The sequence below is a fragment of the Erpetoichthys calabaricus genome, chromosome 12, assembly GCF_900747795.2.
Source record: "Erpetoichthys calabaricus chromosome 12, fErpCal1.3, whole genome shotgun sequence".
NCBI lineage: Eukaryota > Metazoa > Chordata > Cladistia > Polypteriformes > Polypteridae > Erpetoichthys > Erpetoichthys calabaricus.
The window spans coordinates 133021169-133036507 of record NC_041405.2 but is presented as its reverse complement, the minus strand read 5'-3'; the positions used below and the strand labels follow the sequence as shown (position 1 = coordinate 133036507).

At 39.1% G+C, this 15339-nt stretch overlaps 1 long non-coding RNA gene across 1 annotated transcript in view; it reads left to right on the top strand.

Moving 5' to 3' along the window:
• Positions 1–15339, top strand: part of LOC114662659 (uncharacterized) — an 80939-nt gene that overhangs the window by 32996 nt on the left and 32604 nt on the right. The gene's annotated exons all lie outside the window — the stretch shown is intronic.

Sequence of the window (15339 nt, the reverse complement as noted above, 5' to 3'; positions counted from 1 at the left end):
GTAGGAACACCATGAACAAAACAGAATGAAGACTGTGTTTTTAAGTCTGATTCTCAGATTTTAGATAGAAGGGAATGATTTGTTTTCTGTTGATGCATTTTCCATTTCGTAAATATTGATATTGTCACTTGCATTTCCATTAATATTAAAATGTTCAGATGCAGGAGATACGGTGGCTACAGTTCTACTGCTGCCAAACTGTTGAAGAAAATGTAATGTATTATATAGCCTTAGCATTTATTAAAGTAACAAAGCTCTAATGGAAGCTCATATTTATGTATGGTAGTTTTCTTTTTGGAAATATTTTGTGGCCAGACCACAATATCAGCAACACTTATCAAAGATTGTTTAGGCTGCTAGACAAGATGAAGAATGAGTTATGAACTGGGATTTGGCTAATACTGATACAAGTTAATGCATATACATTTTTAACTTTCCTCTTTTAAAACATGGTTTAGCTGCTGTGCACCATTAAGGAATGAAGGATCTTTATGATGGTAGCGGGACAAAGTTTTCCAATAATACATTAAAGAAGGAGCACTCCGAAACGCAGTTCCCCACTGCTCCCTATTAGAATGACTGTACTTGACTTTCTCTCATAACTGCTGGGGGCCTGTGAGTTTTGTTTCTTGGTGACCCCTACCCATGGAAACAAGTCTAGTGTCTGGCAGGAGAAGTCCCTGATTGTTACGTTGCGGCATCTTTTAGCCTGTGGGTTTCATCATATCAAAAAGAAAAAAAAAACAAAACAAATAAATAAATAAGTAAATAAATAAATAAATTCAGTGCCGAATTTCACTTTTTGTGCACAGTGTATGGGGTGCTCGTTAAAAACCATCTTGCTGTGCCTTGGGGAAAACTAGATGCATATCAAATTTTAGAAAGACACAAAGAAGTAAAAAAAAAATTAAAGTAAATAGAAAAGGCTGCCCTTTTCAAACATATGCAGAGCAAAATTTAAACTTTTCGGCTTTAAGCTAAATGGGACTACACTGGAATAGTTTTCATTAAATGGTAAATAAGTGTTTAACCAGCAGTTACTAGTAAAGCTACTTCCAATGCTTCCTTCAAGCCGGGAAGATACAGCACAGTGATAGATAGTGCTGGTGCATGAGCAAGAAACATGACTGATAGGAGGTGAGCCCACGTGAACCTGCTGTTATGTCACTTGAAATTCCGTCGACGGGTGTCGTCAAAGTAAATAAACAGTACCAATTTTATTGTATCTTAGAAAGGGTGCTTCGCCCTTCATTGTCTTACAATGCATTTATACAACAACGGCTCATCTGTTGCAGGATATATGAGCACAAATGCACAATTGGCTGTTTTTTAAGAAGCTTATACATTTGATTCAATGCATCTCTTTCTGTGAATGTAGGTCAACATGGCAGATTTTTCATGCTTATTTGAACATTTTGGGGGTTTCGCTTTGTTCCGCAGTAGAATTTCAATGAAGCTTTAAACATTACTTATTCTACTTGAACTACAGTATATACAGTAGATACCTGTATATATATGCATGATTGGGTAGAAATTGTGAAATACAAAGTACTTGATCAATCTCAGTGCTGAGGCTGTGTGCATACTACTTATATGAATATGCTAGATAGATAGATAGATAGATAGATAGATAGATAGATAGATAGATAGATAGATAGATAGATAGATAGATAGATAGATAGATAGATAGATAGATAGATAGATAGATAGATAGATAGTGCCCTTCTTATCTATCTATGTAATAGTGTACATGCAGCAGACACAAAACACACTTTATTTTGTGCAGTGCTTTTCTACAGTGAACACAATTCAAAGCAATATAATACAATTTACTTAAATTTACGAGTCTTTTGTTGATGCACCTTTGCATCACATACAGTATTTTGAAACTGCTTAGTGTTTTGTTCTACAGGACGGCTGATGTTTGTCTTAGTCTAGTTGCAGGTATAATTATACTGTTGTAATACGACTCCCTCTTGCTTGGTTTTTATCTTCTTCTCTGTTTTGATGCTTGCACCTTCTAATCATTCTGGTATATATTATAACTTGCTTTGAAAGATGCCTTGGATAAAGGCATCTACTAAATAAATAAATAAATAAATAAAAATAGATTCCATGTTTATGTTACCGTTAGGAGTGAAGATAAGTTAAGCCAACAACCTTCTCATTCATAGTCTAACCCCTGTGTATAATATATATATATATATATATGATATATATATATATATTTTATATATATATATTATATATATATATTTATTTGATATATACTATATATAAATACAAAATGTAATATATACTTATATATATGATATATATTTGTGTTTGATATGCAAATATATTCATTTGTGTATGTGTGTGTGTATATATTTACACATGAATATATATTTCATCTGTGTATATATATATATATATATATATATATTATATATATATATATATATATATATATATATATATATATATATATATACACTGTATATATGTTATAGGAAAATAAAACATTGTGTGTGTGTATTTTAAACTGTTCATTTATGTGCTACAAACATATTAACTGCTTTAAAATATATTTAAGGAGGAGAAAAGCTTTTTCAGCTGTGTATTCCTAACATGAAACAGAATTTGAACACAAATTAACAAAAATGCAAACTGTGCACATTAATGATCTCGGGCCGGCTGGCACAACGTTTTGCTTTCGCCGCGTCTGGAGCTATGCCCTTCATATTTCCACCCTGAATTTGTATTTCTGTGTGTTTGTAGAAGTGTGTTAGAGCCAAGAGGTGAGTGGGTTGCTGTGATCCTTTAGGGAACTCTTGCCAAATATGAATAAAGCCGTTCCACACTATTTCCCATGCTTCCGGATAAGCCCTGCCCGGGAGGAGTAATCTCCCTAATATACAATTCCCGTCCTTCCATCCATGCTTGCTAATTTTGGGTTCAATTCTTCATTTGATTTTTTTTTTTTTTGGTTTTCATGGGGTTTTGGGCTTAAGAGGACTACTTGGGGCCCCTGTGCTGCTATCATTTACCGCTTCCTGAAGCGTTTGCCTTCTCGAAGATGAGAAGGCTGCATTATCCCTCATGCCGTTTCTTGCTGAAATAAAGCTGTAAGTTTGAAAACACAGGATCAGGGCATCTAACAAATAATTTCTTTTCCCACAGCAGTCTATAAAACTGGCATAATTTAAAACACTTGTGTCCTCAGTGGTAGCATGTATACTTAAAATGCAGAGGTAACACTGCACAAAATGAAGGCAGCAGGTAACAAACAATAGGCCAGTCAGAGAGGAAAGTATTACAAAAACGTATTACAAATATTTATAGAAACTTCTCATTTTCAAATAGTGATCACCTTTACAAATGCTTACATTAACAACATAGATGTAAACGAATATTTCCATGAATGTACATGAATGACGGCGCCCACAACATTACACGTGTTGAGCTCTTACCCTCCGTACTTTGTATTTGTTACATGTAGTAAATAACGAGCACACACTGATACATGAAATGCTGAGAAACATAAATGGAGAGCCACAGTTTTTCCGGCAGACTTCTTCTATTGAGTACATTGTATCTTGAAGTCCTCCTGCATTTTCTTCGTTCAATCCTTTTATTATATTTTGCTCAGAAGCAAGTATTTATTTTCAAATGTGGGCCGCTTAGCTGTATTTTATCAGGACCTTTGCCTTCGGCCTGATTTTTCCCATGTCTTTTTTAGCTTTATATGCAAAAAGTGCTCCTTGCAGCTCTTCTTATAAGTTGATTTAAATTATGCCCTCTGCATTATACAGTGTGATAGGAAATAAATCTCTTTAAATGAATTCACTTAAGGGGGGAAGGGGGCATTTATGTGAAGAATATCAAAGCATGTTAGCGTAAATTAAAACCAATCTGTGTTGTGGCATGCCATCTGCAAATGAACGTTGAACGTGGCAAAAAAAAAAAAAAAGTTTGAATTTTTTTTTTCCCTCAGAAATATAACAGTGCGTGAAGTGTGCTGATGTTGGTTTTATTCAGAAGACGAGTTTGCAAAGAATGAGAGGGGAAGTGTGTCTGTGTGTCTGGGAACCAAGTGGTTGAGATTGATGGGCTTTTAGTTGTAGGAAAGTGGCAGGCTTTGCCAGGAGATCAGGCCTCTGGTATTTCTATGCAAACAAGGTCCTGAATAATGGCGGGGGTAGGGGGGGTGCAGGGGGGCTGTGAAAGGCAGAAGGCTGCTGGATGAATGCAAAAAAGAGGGGGGCTAAGTGGGAGCGGAAAAAAAAAAAAAACAGCCAGGCAACCATTGGTTCAATGTAACGGCTGAAGCAGCTGTGAAAAGAGGTCTCCTCTTTTTCCCACGCCCAGTGTGGAAGGGAACAGTGGTCTTGCCAGTGAGGGTCAAGTCACATCGCTAATATATACACAGAAGCTGCGTACGTATTCAATACATACACGGCGCACGTTTATTTTATGTGCACACACACACACTCACTCAGACACGCAGACACAGAAGAGCACCGTGACACTAATTTCTATCACACTGGGGCCATTGTCTAGTTTTAGGCCAGCAGTCTGGGACTGATACTCTGGGGGTCTGCAAATTAACTAACTGCCTGTAAGCAGACTAACAGACCCCCGCCTGACTACATACACACCTGCCACCTTCGGGTGCAAATTTATACTCTTCTCCAGACGGGTAATCCGCCAGTTTATACAACGGTGTAAAAAGAGCACAGCCTCCAGCATTAATTATATATGCACTTTTACTCCGAGTCTGGAGAAGTGGCCAGAAAACACTGACAAAGATGAAATACTCAACCCAGATCATGCTTTTTTTTTTGGGTAGCCATAATGAAACAAGTATTTCAGACAAAAGCATCTGAGCTTTTCAAAAAATACATCAGATGCTTCTAAAAACAGGGAAAAAAAGCAAAAAAAAACCAGAGGAACAAATAAAACTAAATAGATCTTATTAATCAAACAATGCAAAGTAACAGTCACACAGTGGTCAGGCAAAACAGCAAGGCACACCGTCCTGTTCACGTCTGAGACAAACAAGTACTTAGGCACAAAGATGGCTCCACTTATCTTGATATGAATATTTCCTTAGCAAAATTTCTTTTCCTTTAACAGCCTTCTCATTTTTTTTTTTACAATGATCTCGGTTCAGTAGGTGAGTCGACTTGACTCCCACACATCGACAGCACTGGGTTCTCCCAGCAGAGACAGGGAAGCCCAAGGCGTTAAATGCAGCACATTCACAATGGATCCACCTACAACGCTGACATGAAGCTGGTACCTCCAGCGCTTCGGCACTGTGCACTTTCTACTTCCATGCTGCCTTTTTGCACACAAAGAAATCGCTGCTATACAACCGAAGTGGAGAAGTAGACTGAAACAATACATATGTGTTCATTCCCAGCAATTAAATCGTACATACACTCAGACTGGGCTTTACAGACTATACTGTTGTTGTTTTTGCTGCATTTTAATAGTGGGCCATTTTACACATTTATCAACCCTTCAAAGAAGTTGGAAAAGATCAAGAGGAAGAAGAAGAAGACTATTATACTCACAAACAGACAGAAATAGAAATGCTGTATCAATATATACTGTATAAACTGAAGTGCATACACACAAGAATATATAAACAATATTCAATACTGAAAGGTCCTAAAGTGTCACAATGCAATACATTCAAACAATGCCTAAGACACTGGAGTATAAAACCATAAGGTTGGTAGTTGAGTCCACAAAACAGACTCACTGTGTGGCCCTGAGTTTCATAACCTGCCGCTATCCAACTGAAAATGGTATGACAGCTCTGTATGCTCTTCAGGCAGATGGACATGTTATGTATGTATATACAGTATGTACACAAATGCAAAGGAAAAATATCAGAAGCTCCCTGGATTATTAAGCACATCTGAAAATGAAAAAATGAGAGATAAAATATAAACTTACATATTTATTTTATGCCACATTTTTTCATTTTCAATTCTCTTTGCCACACATAGGCAGAGATAGATAGATAGATAGATAGATAGATAGATAGATAGATAGATAGATAGATAGATAGATAGATAGATAGATAGATAGATAGATAGATAGATAGATAGATAGATAGATAGACAAACTGTGTAAATGAATTACATATCTTATGATAGTATTTAATTCCCATGCTTTAAACACCTACCAGGAGTCATCATCAGAGGTAAATGATTAGGCGTACAGGAATCAAAGGCAATATATTAGAAATGAGGAAGGGGGAGGTAGGTGGGTGTGGGGGTGGTAGATTAGTAAGGTGGGATTTCAAACGGTGTTGTTTGTTTAATTATTTGGGTGTTCTTCTTTTTAAACCTACATAAGCTGGGTTCATGTCCAAGCCACGAAAGACACACAGTTTCTGATATATGCACATACCAGACACACATTTAATTGGGACTCGGTGCAACTAAAATTCAGGGCAAATACTCAGAGTGCCAGAGAGCTGGCTGAATCATACAACAATAGTAAACCATTTATTGACACTCCAAAAAAAGAGTTTACTCACAATGAATGTGATGTGATGAAGAGAATAAATGTTTTTTTTTACATTTTCTTTTATTGTGAGTTATGCAATGGCATGTTGAATACATCCATCCATCCATCCATTTTCCAACCCGCTGAATCCGAACACAGGGTCACGGGGGTCCGCTGGAGCCAATCCCAGCCAACACAGGGCACAAGGCAGGAAACAATCCTGGGCAGGGTGCCAACCCACCGCAGATGTTGAATACAGCTTTTTATTTCTAAATTGTGTAATATTTGCATTGCAATATCACAGTTTTATAAGAAATGTATGTAGGATGGGCAAATTAAAAAGTTAATAGTTTTTCAGCTTAAAAGGCCATCACAAGGTTGCCCAGAGTTCAAATCTTAGCTTCACTGTGGTCAGAGGAATACTAGCTTTCATTGTAGTTATGCAGGACTTGTCTTTACAAATCTAAAATATATACAGATTTATTTGCTTTTCCATTTAATTGTAAATATCTATCTATCTATCTATCTATCTATCTATCTATCTATCTATCTATCTATCTATCTATCTATCTATCTATCTATCTATCTATCTATCTATCTATCTATCTATCATATAGTGCCTTTCTTATCTATCTATCTATCTATCTATCTATCTATCTATCTATCTATCTATCTATCTATCTATCTATCTATCTATCTATCTATCTATCTATCTATCTATCATATAGTGCCTTTCTTATCTATCTATCTATCTATCTATCTATCTATCTATCTATCTATCTATCTATCTATCTATCTATCTATCATATAGTGCCTTTCTTATCTATCTATCTATCTAGCACTTAATCAAATATTTTCCAAGTAAGGACATATTTATTCATTTATTGCTATGCTTACTCTTGAAATTTTTCATTGGTAAATTTGCAGCACATATTAGTGCTCCACATCCATAGATTATTGAATATTCTCTCTTTGTGTCTTTTACTGCAACCTTATGTTTAAATTACCCAAAAGAAAAAAATATTGTTAACTACAATGTCTAAAAAATAAAGCATCTAATAATGCACACTGTGATTAAAAGTGATGATTCCATTTGTGAAGAGTAATCTGTGGCTTTGTGATTTGCCTGTTTGTTTTAACTTTACGATTTTGTCATGCACACCTTTTTCTTTTTAAAGATTCTTGGGGGGATTCTTGTTGTGTAAGGAGAAACACTTGCAGATCTGCCTCTTTGAAATAACTATCAAACCTTGACTTACTGCCCCCTCACTTAACTGGGCTCCTTTGGAGGAGACCATTTCTTTTTGCCCAAACTATTACTTGGCTGACGCTTTTATCCAAGGTGATTTCAAACACTTGAGATACAGTTGGTTACATTTGTTTGTTTTTTTCTTCTCAACTGGAGCACAAGCAGGTGAAGTTCCTCACTTGTGGTCCCACCATGTCAGTAGCAGGATTTGAATACAGTGTAGTGCCCTAACCACTATGCCACACTGTCTGTCTTGATGATGTGCCATTTACAAATCAGTGTGTATATTATGAATGAATATTTAACTTGCTATCTATCACATTTAAAGGTACTAAACACAAACATTGACAGGAGTTCTGCCGGCACCTTTAGAATAAACAGAACGGATGTTAAGGCCCGGTCATAACATGTGTGACACTGATGTTGACAGCTCTTATATGTGTAATGCTGATCCAATTTTCTAAATAAATGTTCTGTGTCTTCCCAATTATTAATATAGCATCTTTAATAACAGGAGTGTTTCCAAAGTGCTGATTCATGTTTGTGACAGCTAAGCATTAAAAACCTTAGCCAGTAAGTAAACATCTCAAGGTCACTGAGAGAGCCAGAAATGTGATTAGAAAGAAGCCTTCTGTGCCCAAGTGCAGCTCCTTAACCGCAAGGCAGCTTATTTCACCCAGTGGTTAAGGCCTTACAGGACAAAAACCCAAAGTTTTAACTTCAGTCTCCATCCTGTGACTCAGTGGGTGGTCCTAAGATAGTCACTTAAAATGCAAGCCCCTCAGATGTCTGTGCACATCATAAATAGATACTGTACAATTGTTAGAATGATGTCATCCATAAAATGAGCAATAAGCAAGCACAACATAAAGCAGCTTTCTTATGGTGAACACCATCCCAATACTCTTTACGTAGAGAAAAATGCAGTACACTGATTTCAATGTGTTCATTTATTACTGGAGTAAAGGCAGGTTAAGAGACTGACTCCAGGTGACACCAAAGCTCACAAATGACTGCTGAAGGAATAACTTTGGGGTTCAAAGTCTGGCATCTTTTCCAATTCGATCACAGAACCTCCAGATTCATCCATCCATCCATCATCCAACCCGCTATATTCTAACACAGGGTCACGGGGGTTCCCTGGCGCCAATCTCAGCCAGCACAGGGTGCAAGGCAGGAACAAATCCCGGGCAGGGTGCCAGCCCACTGCAGGGCACACACACACACACACAGCAAGCACACACTAGGGACAATTTAGGATCGCCGATGCACCTAACCTGCATGTCTTTGGACTGTGGAGGATACCAGAGCACCTGGAGGAAACCCACGCAGACACGGGGAGAACATGCAAACTCCACACAGGGAGGACCCGGGAAGTGAACCCAGGCCGCCTTACTGTGACCACTCCTTACTGCGCCACCGTGCCGCCACCTCCAGATTCACCAAAAAGCTATTTCCTAAGACAAACTCAGTTCTATTTAAACCCTCATTTAACCACAAAATTATACATTTGACAGAGAAAATGTTAATGAATTAGGATGCTAATAAGCCTTCTTTCCTATCTCACACTCTTAAAAATAAAGGTGCCAAAGCAGTTCTTCAAAGCGATGCCATAAGAGAACCATTTTGGTTCTCAAAAGAGCAATGCATATGAATTTGGATAAAGAAGGTTCCCAAATGACCATAAATAGATGATAACAGACTTGTGAAACACCAATGGGTTCTGAATTTTAAGGGGACTCTTGATTCACACAATATCAGGATAAGTTCAAGTTTTTTTGATCTCTTGTATCCTACAAGGTGGCCTACGAGACATTAAGGATTTGTGCTTTGTCCACATGACTTACAAAGAGCTCTTCACAGAATGAACTGGTTCTTTATCAAGCAGTGGGTCTACAAGGAACCACAAAGCCCATTAAAGCGCCATTACACAACCGTTATTTTTAAACGGTAGAAACCATGACCTGCTAGTAGAGATCTGCTAGAGCCACAAGAAGTTTACCTGCTTGAAGAACATGGCCTCTCATCTTCACAAGCCAGGAAGACTGCTTTTATAATACCAGGCAACATTCTCAGTCCTGGAACTCAAGGGACCTGAACTAGATTCTATACATAAACTGTAAATTATATGTAGATTATTGGCTCAAACTTGATAGTGAGTGGGTTGACCGTTTAGAGATGAGTAGCACCAGTGGGTTGTGAAATCCATTTATTTCAATGCTTGTGCTTCTTTTTGCCTCAGAGGCCAATGGCTCTGTGTTACCTTTGTGTTTCAATGTAACTGTCCAGCTATCAAACTTCTGCATCTTCACATATTTTTCTCGTGCCCATAAGTGAAGCGGTCTAAATGGATTCTGCCCATTTCTAAATGGATTTACATTTTGGCTGACACCTTTATCTAAGGTGACTTACATTTGCAATACAGCCACATGTCTCTTGTCCTTCCAAATGGAGCACGGGCAAATGAAGTGACTTGCTCATGGATTTGAACCCACAACCTCGGGGTCTGCTATCCAAAGCCATCATATACGCCACACTGCCTGCCCTGCTGTATATCTGGATTTTAATCTTAAATCCCCCCTACACATTTTCACATTTCTATCGGTTGCCCAGTAATATTTAATAGAACGTTTTTCTGTAAGTCTCACTTCCTTTCTTCTTAGTTCTTGACTGGGGTACTCAGCACTTAGTGGTTGTGCTCAGAATGAAAGATGTTATATCCAAGAAAGGCTGCCTGCCTCTGAGAACAGCACATGCGCCGCGACAGGCGAGAGTTGGAGGATTTTCTGTGAAAAGCCGAATAAAGTGATCATCATGTAACAAAATGCCTAGCTAGATTTAAACAAGCGTGTTCCATCAACTTAGTTTCCTCTAGTTTGGTTCGGCTGCGACATATTCCAGCATTTTGTCGACGGAAATCTCTGTATTGCATTTTAATGAAAATTCCAGAATATCCCTTGCATGTAAACCCACTGATTATCTCGCCTATACGTACAGCGCTTCTAATATAAAATTTAAATCCTGGGCCAAAACGCCATCTAACGAAACATAACAGATGGGCCCTTAATGCGGATTTGAATGTGTAAGCGGCGTTTCAAATTGCACAACCCGTCCACCGCCATGTCTGCTTAAAAAAAGCCTCAGCACTTGGCGCGTTCAACACCACCCAGACAATTATTAGCCAGATTACAGCCCTCCACTCACATCTCACTGGTAGGACTTCAAGCCGACTCCTCGCTGTTCGCATAATGCCAATGATTTGGGACGAGGAGACGGAATACATGCGCCATGCACTGAATAAGTCATTTGCAGATGTTTATTGCAATGCCACCCCCTTCCCCAAATTCACGACACAAAAGGTGATCATCGTAACCGCTCTGCCTTTGCCTCTTCATCTCGCTCTAACGCCCTAAGCCAGGGATCTTTCTCTGCACCTACGGCACAGCTGAGCCCACACGGTCTTCAGAGGAAATATCAAAAGTTAATCTCGGCTCTGCAGGCCATGTTAACAATGTTTTTCCAGCAGATTTACCCTCTGAGGAAAGACTTGGAGTCCGTGATTGCAGTCAAAATGCTCAGACGCACACCTGCTTGCCCGACCCCCCATTGGCTTCACTATTTCCACTCCCTGCATCTCAATTTCCAATTTAAAAAGACGGCAGTAGCGTAGCGGTCTGTCTGTAGGCATCGGCTGACCCATCTGAAGTACAGACAACAGGACCCAGTGGTGATTTCAGGCCTGAAGAGAAACGCCCACCGTTATCACGCGTCTGCCCCGTACAGGTTTGAAAGGGGTATTCAGTGTTGGTTCATGTTCAACATGGAGTTATCCAATAGAAACTCAGGATGAGAAGGTGCCCATCCTGGGTGGATGGCTTTTGCTTTTCAGGCCTCCAGCCCATTGCACCCATGCTTCCATGCAGCCTTACCACCAGCACTTCAGAACAGGTAATCCACCTGAAGCTAAGCATGTTTTGGGATGTCCAGTACTTCAATGGGAGTCTAATCTGCTGTGTTGGGCCCTTGAGCAAGGCCCTTAACCTGCAATTGCTAAGCGCTTTGAGCAGTGAGAAAAGCGCTATATAAATGCAAAGACTTATTATTATTATTATTAAGCACAAATGCTTTGGTTGCTGCTAGAAGAAGCAGGGGGTACTTACCCTGTGGTCTGTGAGAGCCCTCTTAAAAATAAAGGTGCCAGAGTGGTTCCTCAGAGCGATGCATGGGAGAACCAATTTTAGTTCTGAAAACACCCATCCACATGAAGATTCCAGAAAGAATCTTTATTTATTTAGATCTGTAACAGTTTCCATATAGTGTATAACCATGACTATATGATAACAGAAATGTGAAATACCAATTGGTTATCATTATAAATGACTCCCGCTGCGTATGTACAAGAACACAGGCTAAGCCAAGGTTTTCTTAACCTGATAGTTTCCTGCTAGATAGCCTACCATACATTAAGCATTTCAGGTTTCTTCTACATATTAGGATATTTTTCAAAGCACAATCAACTTCATATGCAAAGAACCTTCTCAGAGCAAAGTGGTGCTTTGTCAGACAATAGCTAAATAAGGAACCACACAACCCTGTAAAGAACCGAAAAATGCAATTAAGGAACAGTGTTTCTAAGTGTGCAGATCCCAGTGAAGTGATGTGGACAGTGTGCTGAAAAAATAGTGCTGTCCTTCGGATGAGACTTAAAACCAAGGTCCTGATGCTCTGTGCTCATAGAAGATCCCTGGACATCTTTCATAAAGAGGAGGGTCTACCCAGATGTCCTGGCCTCTAATTTCCCCTGTCCTTTATTGACTAACTATCTCACCCAGGGTCGTCTTAACATCTTCATAGGCCCCCTGGAAAAGTAGTGCTTTGATAGCAAAACAGAAACACGCATAGGCATCAGAAACATTGTGGACCCCCTACCAGTGCCCATATATTAAGATGGCCCTGCTTTACTACCTGATAGCTAATGTGGGGTGAGTGCACTGGTGCAAGAATGGCTGTTGTGGCATCATCCAGGTGAAAGCTGCACATTGGTGGTGGTTATGGTGGCTCCCCTCTGCCTATGTGAAGCAGTCTGAGTAGATAAAAAGTGCTATAAAATAATAATAATAATAATTGGACACTTAAGCTTCACCAGCCAGTCTGGCATTGGGTCACGTTGGCTTAAAATTATTTTAATGGATGTGGTAGACCTTATAACGCTAATGTTATATCATGAGATTTTTGTTGTCAGTGGCGATATATGTGGAAGCCCCACATTTTGGTAAAAGGGGAATAATGTATAGCGCTGTACTGTATGATTTTCTGAACCTTTCAATAGCTTGACACAGTGTGCACACAGGAACTATCTCAGGACGGGACGCCCTCCATTTTAAGACACACTCATCCACTGATCCACTAAAATGGGAACCACTTTTACTTAATTTAATATGTCCAAACTCCAAAAAGGCAATAGATAGTCACACGATTTGTGTCAATAAGCAATGCGCCACCATGCCTATTCCACGTCTTACGGGTGGGTACCTTTTCCAAACGTTCAGATGTCACTATTTAAAAAAAAAAAAAATTGGTACCCGCAATTTTGGAGAAATCCACACGTAACGGAAAAACATGCACGCGTTACACAAAGGGATCCACTGCCGAAGATTCCGCCGGGTTCCGAACTATCCGTATAGTACACGACCTGCACAGGTAGTACACAGAAATGTCGGACTTCATTGAGTGCACATGTGTCGGCGGTGTACGACTAATTTGCATTCTAATTTGTAAATGATCGATTACCGGAAGATCCGGAGGAACTTCTCACTTAGGAATATGAGAGCAACGCACTGGAGTGACCGAGAATGTGCGGGCGAGTTCGAGGCTGAGCTGCCGACGAGGCCCAGCGAGTGGCCCCGGGCGTGTAACACTAAAAGTGACAGCGGAGAACCCAGGGCGAAAATCGATCACTAAAAAACTTTGCAAGCAGAAAGATGCCTACGTATGGAGAATCGTTGCCCGTTATTGATTTGGTTTGTTTGAATGTATCTGTTTATGTAATTTATCCCATAAACGTTTGCTTGGCTAATTTAAATGATCTTCGCTAAGGTAAAAAAAAGTTTAATATCTATATTTCCTATCGACACTAAATCAACTTTATAAATATATCACAAAGCTAAGCTGTTATTTGCTTCCATCTGTTCCACGAAGAGCCATTCCTGGGTCTGCTTTAATACGCAAGTGCTAAGACTTGGACAACAGCTACCAAAAAAAGCCACCCTTTGACGACATCTTTATTCCAATTAACACCTGCTCGGCTTTGCTGTGAAGTCGGGGGTCGGTCGTAGAAAAGTTCAAAGCCACCCCCCTGCTTTGCTCCCAAGCCCTTCATTTCCATCGACTCTTCTCTTGCCTCTCAGCGCTGTTTCTCTGTCCTTTCTCATCTCGACTCATTCTCGCCATAATTACAATTCACATTTTTAAATATATTATTCCCTCTTTTACAGCTGTTTTCTTTGGCCGCTTTGTCAGCTCACACCCGCCCCTTGTAGCTAATTGCTCCCCTGTTGTTAACTCTTTCACCGTCTTTCTTCTTTAGTCATTAGGTTTAAAAAGCATTTGATGAGCATTTGTTCCCGGGGAAAATGGCCAGCCATTGAGGTGCTGACATTTGAATTTCTTCTGAGTACAGAATCTGATGATGTTGGTTATAGAAGAAACCGCTAAACTGTCCAGTGTATTTATACAGTATGTATATAAAATATGAGGCTGTTTTTCACTCCCAAAAATAATAATGAAGAATGGGCTGAAAGACGAAACTTATCTCAGTCCACTCAGCGAATCCCACAAGCACAACTCCAAAATGCTTCCTAGCTGCTACAATAGGTCTGCACACTAAGGAATACAATTTTTTTAGTTCTTATGATGTCTGTTTTTTTAGTTACCAGAACAATCCCTGAAACCTGCTTAGTCTTCATCATTTATGATTATTATAGCCCTGTGATGGAGTGGTCCTCTGCCAATCCTAAAACTAATGGCTCTAAGATGGTACTTTACAGGTTTGTATGGTTCTTCATAAGTTCCATTGCTTGACAAAGTACCATTTCATTCTGGGAAGGGTTCTTTGCATATGAAAATGGCTCTTTGGACTTTAAAAGGTTTCCTAATAGGTGGACAAAACAGAAATATTCAATATAGGATGGGCTACCTAGCAGGATACAGCAGATCAAGAAAAAGTAGCCTGTGGTATTACATGTTAGAGTCCTTTTAAAATGAAAGTGGTATTTCACAAATCTGTTATCCTCTGTTCATGGATATTTATGGTGTCTCTTACACACCTAAATAAATAAAGTCTTTTTCTGGAACCTTCATATGGAGGGTTTCTTTGGGAACCAAAAATGGTTCCTGTATGGCATCATTCTTTTTTAAGAGTGTAGGTTTAGTTCCAGCTCATTACTACTTTCATTGCATTAGGCGGGTTTGAAAATGTTATATTAGGTCATTTATTATTATTATTATTATAATTATTAACTACAGAAATTTGCCACTCTGCTGCTGAATCCAAGTCCTGATCAGGAATTCAAGGTTTAAGGCAG